Source organism: Triticum dicoccoides, chromosome 4A, assembly GCF_002162155.2.
Source record: "Triticum dicoccoides isolate Atlit2015 ecotype Zavitan chromosome 4A, WEW_v2.0, whole genome shotgun sequence".
Lineage (NCBI taxonomy): Eukaryota > Viridiplantae > Streptophyta > Magnoliopsida > Poales > Poaceae > Triticum > Triticum dicoccoides.
The window spans coordinates 625,754,846-625,763,607 of NC_041386.1; positions in this window are offsets into that span (position 1 = coordinate 625,754,846).

The following is an 8,762-nucleotide window of genomic DNA, read 5'->3' on the forward strand; positions in this document are numbered from 1 at the left end:
AGGTGCTCTACAGGTGTCTCCAAAGGTACTTGTTGGGTTGGTGTATTTCGAGATTAGGATTTGTCACTCCGATTGTCGGAGAGGTATCTCTGGGCCCACTCGGTAATGCACATCACTATAAGCCTTGCAAGCATTGCAACTAATGAGTTAGTTGCGGGATGATGTATTACGGAACGAGTAACGAGACTTGCCGGTAACGAGATTGAACTAGGTATTGAGATACCGACGATCGAATCTCGGGCAAGTAACATACCGATGACAAAGGGAACAACGTATGTAGTTATGCGGTCTGACCGATAAAGATCTTCGTAGAATATGTAGGAGCCAATATGGGCATCTAAGTCCCGCTATTGGTTATTGACAAGAGAGGTGTCTCGGTCATGTCTACATAGTTCTCGAACCCGTAGGGTCCGCATGCTTAACATTCGTTGACGATATAGTACTATATGAGTTATGTATGTTGATGATCGAATGTTGTTCGGAGTCCGAGATGAGATCACGGACATGACGAGGAACTCCGGAATGGTCCGGAGATAAAATTTGATATATGGGATAGTAGTGTTTGATCTCCGGAAGGGTTCCGGAATTCACCGGAAGGGGTTCCGGATGTTTCCCAAAATGTTTGGGCACGAGAACACTTTATCTGGGCCAAAGGGGAAAGCCCACGAGGCTTTTGGAAAGTGCAAAAGGAAGTTTTGCAGAGACCAGAGGCTAGACGCCAGGAACCCTGGCGTCTAGGGGGTAGAGGCCGGGAACCCTGGCGTCTAGCCCTGGAGTCCGAGAAGGACTCTTGCCTTTCGGGTGAAACCGACTTTGAGGAGGCCTTTACTCCAAGTTTTGATCCCAGGGCTCAACATATAAATAGAGGGGTAGGGCTAGCACCAAAGACACATCAAGAAACCCCAAGCCGTGTGCCGGCAACCCCGTCCCCTCTAGTTTATCATCTGTCATAGTTTTCGTAGTGCTTAGGCGAAGCCCTGCGGAGATTGTTCTTCACCAAACACCGTCACCACGCCGTCGTGCTGCCGGAACTCATCTACTACTTTGACCCTCTTGCTGGATCGAGAAGGCGAGGACGTCACCAAGCCGAACGTGTGCAGAACTCAGAGGTGCCATGCTTTCAGTTCTTGGATCGGTCGGACGTGAAGACATATGACTACATCAACCGCGTTGATATAACGCTTCCGTGAATGGTCTACGAGGGTACGTAGACAACACTCTCCCCTCTCGTTGCTATGCATCACCATGATCTTGCGTGTGCATAGAAATTTTTTTGAAATTACTATGTTCCCCAACACTTGCCATGGGAGAAGTGCTTAGCTTTGGGTTCGATCTTGCGGTGTCCTTTCCCAGTGACAGAAGGGGCAGCAAGGCACGTATTGCATCGTTGTCATCGAGGATAACAAGATGGAGTTTATTTCATATTGCATGAATTTATCTCTCTACATCATGTCATCTTGCTTAAGGCGTTACTCTATTTTAACTTAATACTCTAGATGCATGCTGGATAGCGGTCGATGAGTGGAGTAATAGTAGTAGATGCAGAATCATTTCGGTCTACTTGTCACGGACGTGATGCCTATATACATGATCATGCCTAGATATTCTCATAACTATGCTCAATTCTGTCAATTGCTCAAGAGTAATTTGTTCACCCACCGTAGAATACTTATGCTCTTGAGAGAAGCCACTAGTGAAACCTATGGCCCCCGGATCTATTCTCATCATATCAATCTCCATCACTTTAATCTTGCTTTGCTTTTTACTTTGCCTTTACTTTCTACTTTGCATCTTTATACCAAAAATATTATATCTATCAGATCTCACTCTCGTAAGTGACCGTGAAGGGATTGACAACCCTTAATCGCGTTGGTTGCGAGTAGCTATCGTTTTGTGCAGGTACGAGGGACTTGAGCATGGCCTCCTACTGGATTGATACCTTGGTTCTCAAAAACTGAGGGAAATACTTACGCTACTCTGCTGCATCATCCCTTCCTCTTTGGGGAAAACCAACGCAAGCTCAAGACGTAGCAGCACCCTTAATATAACTTGCAACACATACCAAACCCTCAATAATACACGGGTTTAGAGAACTCCTAAAGTCATCTAAACCCTTCCAATGGTGCTGAAAGTTGATTCTGATGACATGAAGCTAGCTAGTATAGTTAAGAACTGGCCTACCATGTTTACCAACATAGGGTATCTAGATGCATTCACCTTGCACCAATCAAGAAGACTGAATTCATGGTTGGCTATTATGTTTCTCATTCACGCTTTGATGGTCTTGATTAAGTGCTTGATAAGATTGACCGGAACTCACAATCTACTAGTGACATTGAGCTACTTGTCACACAACTAGACTTGGATGATGACGCACCAGATATTTGTTATTTCATTATGTGTGGGTATAGACTATAGACTGGTTGGTTGGAACGTTATGCACATAAAAGAACATTCTGCAAATAGTCGCGTCATTCAGGTATTTGTCAGAGTGAATGGTTTAGAAATATCTACCATGATATTTAATGTTATTTAAATATACTTGAACACACACATACATGGAAATATTTGTATGCACTATATAATTTATGGAAATTTCAAAAATATTCCAACAGCACCCTTATTGATATTGAAATATATTGCTTTTTCTGAGAAGTTCAAAGGCCACATATTAAGTAGTTCGGACCCTTACAAAAACACTCTTATTGAAATTGAAAATAAATCCATGTTATTAGGGGTGTAAAAGTCTTCTTCTTTCTACATCCACCGGCAGTCAAAGAGGGAGCTGGAGGAGCAAGATGTATAGAACAATTGTTTCCCTTTCGAACTATCCCAACGTAATTTGGTAAGTTCAAAATGGGCATGACTAGTTTAGTACCCTATAACAAACAAAGCAATGCCTCTTAGAGACCAAACCCTATAATTTTTTAACCCTGCCACAACCTAGCCGAAGCGTTGGTCCTTGCCTTGTACATCGCTAAAAGCGATAGTTGGGAGGAAAGGGTGTCCATTGTCTTGCCGGGGCAACCGTAGATCACAACTACCTTTTTGTTTTGCATGTGATCACTATTTTTTTGACATCCAACTTTCCCTTTATTCACTGGTGATCAAAGTTACATCCTTTACAAGCACATGATTAATATAGAACGTCTAGGATTTTCCATCCAAGCAATAGGAGTAGAAAACTTAGCTAGGCCATCTAATGCATGAACAACACAATTCAGTTCTATGGGGCAATAGGTGGTGGGGGCCTATTTCTTAGTTTGTAGGGCATGATACGAGAGCCACCTCCTGGGTTAGTCTTTCCGACTCCCAAGGAAGCCCCGCCGCCGCCAACCTCGACCGCCTCCTTAATCATTCCTCCTCACCGTTGTCGGTTGTGGCCTCCACGGCGGACCTGTCGGCGGCGGCGGGCCTTCCCTCTATGACTGCATCCCTCCCTGTCTCTTTCTCCATAAAACCTCCTCCTGATTTGTCTCATCTCCTTCATGATCTGTTTGTGCTGCCACTTGTTACGTGGCTGGCTTGTTGTGAGGGTTCCAAATCGAGCAAAGCTTCTCCGAGAAACCACGTGGTTGGTTGCGATGTTCCGTTGGTGGATGCAGGCACTGGTGGAAAAAGGGCCTTTGGTCGCGGTTCGCAACTGCCATTAGTCGCGGTTGCGCAACCGCGACCAAACAGGCGCGACTAAAGGCCACCCCTTTAGTCGCGATTGCTTAAGAACCGCGACTAAAGGCCCGTCCACGTGGGCGCCAGGCGGCCGTCGGGGCGGAGGACCTTTAGTCGCGGTTCTTCTGGCCAACCGCGACTAAAGGCCGCCGCAGGTTTAGGGTTTTAGCCCCCCCCCAAACCTGTTTTCTGTTTAATTTGTATTGTTTTATTTCTTTTGTGCTTTATTTTAATTTTGAAGGAGTTTCACATATTCTACGGTACTGCATACATGCATATGAATGTACAATTTCAAACAAATTTGAAATTAGAACCAAAAAGAATTCAAGAGGAATATACAATATATATTCAATATCATCGGATGACCATATACAATTTTGAACAAGTTTCCATACATAATTTAATGCATATAAAGTTCTACGTCCTCGTAATGGTGTTCTCCTTTAGGATGGAGGACTTCCCTCCTGAACCATCCAGCTAGTTCCTCTTGAAGTGGTCGGAAGCGAGCTTCTGGACTAAGCATCATCCGGAGGTTATTCCTCTGAGCATTGGTATCACTCGGAACCCGCTCAGAGGTGTATCTCCGGATCATCTCACAGACATAGTATGCACATAGATTGGTCCCCGCTGGCTGAATATCCTCACCATTCTTAGCCTTTGACCTTTTGAATTCTAGCTCTTTTTTGAATTCACCGATCTTTGTATCTACGAACCGTCTCCAAACCCTACGAGGCAAAGAAAATTAAATGAACAAGAGAGTTATTAGTTACTTGATATTAGGAAATGAACGAAATAGGCCGATCGATATAGAGCGCAAATGAATGAAAATAATTACTTCTGCAGCATTCTTCTCATGCCGCCCCAAAGCTTTGGATCCTTATTCAGAGAGTCGTGGACGAGACATTCTGAGGTGTCAACTTTAATTACTAGCAGAATCCAGTGGAACCTGCGGACACGATACATGCACAGTACGTCATGCATAACTCATCGATTAGCCGGCCACATACCATGCATGGAGTAAACAAAAGAGAATGTGCTCAAGACAGAAACACTCACCCAAAATGATAAGGAAATAGAATATCACTTTTGAGTTCCTGCTTTGTAAGAAACTGCCACAGGTCTGCCTCCATGTCGGCGGGGTGATGCTCCAACACATATCCATTAACGATGTGTGGGTCAATGAACCCAACATCATGGATGTTCCTTACTCTGCATTCCTTAATCTTCATTCTGCATGTATAATAGCGGACACAACAATATAGTTAGGACATATATATAGTGCAGGCAATATGAACGAGATGGGGTAGAAATAAATCACTTACAGAACGTAGCAACTGATGATAGATTTGTCGAGCTCGCGCAGATTGAAAAGCTGGAACAATTCACTCAGATGAATTTGTACATAGTAATGTTTGAAGTGATGCTCATATCTAACTTCCGCATAAATATATTCTTTGGCGTTTTTATTTTTTATGTACCATTTCAGCAGACCTTTCATTTGTGGAGGTAGATCCTCTTCCTGCGCAGGCTCGACGAGAGGCCCATTCTTCACATATGTAATTACTACCTCCTTCACTGGCGCCTCATCAAGGCCTAACAGTTCACGAAGAGTAATACCTAAGTTGGCCGCTTGTTCTCTGGCACTCGTTACAGTCAATCCATGTGCTGCCGCAGCTGCTATGATATCGGGGTCATCCGGACCGTCAGCTTTCACTATAAGCGGGGCAATCGATTGTTTACTTTGTTCCCCGAGCTGGGCAACTCGTTTCCCGCTTTTTTTACTTTCTAATTCCGTTTTCTCGGCCTCCTCCAAGGCTTTATTCTCCTGGTTCTCCGCCCGCTCTTTCTTCTCCTTCAACATGAGTGCCTGCCTACGAAGTTCACGTGCATAGTCGTCAGGCAGATTCTTCGCGGCTTGGGACGGTGTGCTCAAAAATGACTTAGCCCACTTCTTTTGCTCATCAGAAAATACTGGCTTGGGCTCGGGCTCTCTTTTCTTCTTGCAGTCCGCCTTCCATTTCTCATGATCAGCAGCCGCGGCCGCGGCAGTTTCCTCGGCACTACGTTCCCAAGGCCTTGTGGGGAGAGGCTTCAGTGATGGCTCCGGTACCTTTGTGGTCTTAGGTACATAAGGGTCCGGGTTAATAATCCAGGACTGCTTCTGCTTCTTTGCCGGAGGTGGATTGGGGGGCGGCGTCTGATCACCCGCCGGACGAGGACTGGGGGGCGGCGTCTGATCACCCGCCGGACGTTGTGGACTGGGGGGCGTCGGCTGACGTGACGGAGGTGTAGGTGAACCGCCACCACCACCACCACCACCACCACCGCCACCGCCACCACCACCACCGTAGGGGGGTGGACTTGTTGTCCTTGTTGTAGATGCATAGAGTCACGGGCCAGGTGCTATGGCTGGAGCTCTGCTCGCCAAAAGGATTCATGCCATCTGTACTTAGACCAAATCTTATGTTCCTTGCGTCAGCTGCAAAATCTTTGAACTCTCTGTCAATCTTTCTCCATTGCGTTCCATCTGCGGTGTGTCTCAACTCCCCGTCCGACTTACGGTCCTCTTTGTGCCATTGCAACAACTTGGCATGCTCTTTGTTCCTGAACAGACGTTTCAACCGTGGTATCATAGGAGCATACCAGATCACCTTGGCGGGAACCCTCTTCCTGGGTTTCTCGCCCTCAACATCGTCACCAGGGTCATCGCCTCTGATCTTATAACGCAATGCAGTGCATACCGGGCATTCATTCAAATTCTCGTATTCACCGCGGTAGAGGATGCAGTCGTTGATGCATGCATGTATCTTCAGAACCTCTAAACCTAGAGGGCAGACAACCTTCTTTGCTTCGTACGTACTGGAGGGCAACTCGTTATTCTTTGGAAACATATTCTTCAACATTTTCAGCAAGTTTTCAAATGCCGAGTCAGCTACACCTGCCTGTGCCTTCCATTTCAGCAAATCCAGTGTGCAGCCCAGCTTTTTCAGACCATCATCGCATCCGGGGTACAACGACTTTCTATGATCCTCTAACATGCGATCCAAATTCTCCCTCTCCTTTTCAGTTTCGCAGCGTCTCCGTGCATCAGCAATGGTCCGATCAAGATCATCAACGGTCTCATCACGTGCCTCTTCTTCACCTTCACCTTCCCCTTCACCTTCCCCTTCACCTTCAGCATCCTCCATGAAAGTATCACCGAAATGAGCAAGATAGCTTTCATCGATGAAATCATCCCCTTCTTCATCTTCTTCCATTATAACCCCTCTTTCTCCATGCTTGGTCCAACAATTATAGCTTGGCATGAAACCGTGCCGAAGCAGGTGCAGGTGAACTTCTCTTGAGGAAGAGTAACCCTTCTGATTCTTACAGTCAACACATGGACAGATAACAAAACCCTTCTGCTTGTTCGCATTAGCCACTACGAGGAAATCTTTCAAACCCGTAGTGAACTCGCGGGATAGTCGGTTACCGTACATCCATTGCCGATTCATCTGCATTATTATAATATAAAATATATAATTAACCATCATGCATTTGTTAAACTAACTAGCTATAAACAATAGAAATTAAACAATGAACAACACACATGCATATTTTATCAATGACACACATGCATGAAAGGTTCAAGTTGCTAACCGCGATCGAGGAGGAAAAAATAAATGAGGAACCTCAAGTGTGGCTCCAACACTTCATATCATGTTTGTTTCACCCTCTTGGGGCATTTCATCAAACACCTTGTGTGCATAAGAGGAACCAAAAGCAAACCTACACCCCCTTGTGAAGCTTGTGAAGAGAAGTGGCACCAAATGGCTAAGTGAGCATGCTGAACTGGTATATATAGGGGAGGAGCTTTAGTCGCGGTTGGCCTGGCCAACCGCGACTAAAGGCCTTTGGGCACCTTTAGTCGCGGTTGGCCTGGCCAACCGCGACTAAATTCCCTCACGTGCACCAGCTGGCCACCGAGCGCCCTGGGCCCAGGCCTTTGATCGCGGTTCGTCTGCCGAACCGCGATTAAAGACTTCATTAGTCGCGGTTCCTACAGTTTCGCGACTAATGGGGCTGGATGGAAGCCTCTTTTTCTACCAGTGAGGGTTGAACCGATTCATGGGTCAGGGCTACTGCTGCCCTAGTTTCAGTCTGGAGCGGCTAGACGGATTGCCATTATCGTGTGGTATTCCGTGGTCTGGCGACAGCTAATACGATGATCGAAACGAGAGTTGCGAAGTGCCCTGTCCTCTATGGCTTTGGAGGGCCGTGGAAGCGATGCAACAGACTGATGACATGCATACAGCTGGATGTGTGAAGATCTAAAGGTTCTACACTGGTGGTTTGAATCATGTGATTTGCAGGTTTGTGTGTGACATGCATCTATGTTCCCATGAGGCGTTACTCCACTCGGACACACGGATGATGCTGCATTGCCGGTGTGGACGACACATCAATGGTCGGCGTTCATTGATTTTGGTTGTTAGTGCAGATTTGCCATAGTCATGTCGGGTTGCTTGAGCATCCGTAATTTGGATTTTTGCGGCTCTATTACATTTCTTCTTTGGTGAGATCAGGGAAATGGAGGTGACAATACATCATGTCTTCGATTTGGTGGTGCTTCTCAAGTACCTAGTCCAAAGCACCGGGGTGAAAGCCCTAGGTTTGACCTACTTGGTTATACCTGGCAATGGTGGTTTACCTTTTTGAAGGAAATGCATGTAGTTTTCTCGGACTTAGTCTTCAGGGTGAAAACCCATGATCTACCTTCAGTTGTAAGATCCGGTGTTGACGGCATTTATGCGACGACATTCCCTTCCTGAAGGCATTGCTATTGAAGAAACCTTTATCATAGTCCTTATGTAGTCATGCGATGGTTGTTTCCGTATTTCGTCGATCGTTGGTTTGATCGCTTTTGATTTATTTCTTCTACCCAGGCATAGCTTCGGTCTTGTATGACTTTGCTCACTGCCGGCGTGACATTTTGTGTGCGTGTGGTGGTTGTGTGCATCCTAACTGCGCAGAGGCTGGGTGTGTTCATTGTGTTTGTAGGCCCTTGATGCTACAGTAAGAATCAATAAAAGTGCCCTTTATCGAAAAGGGCA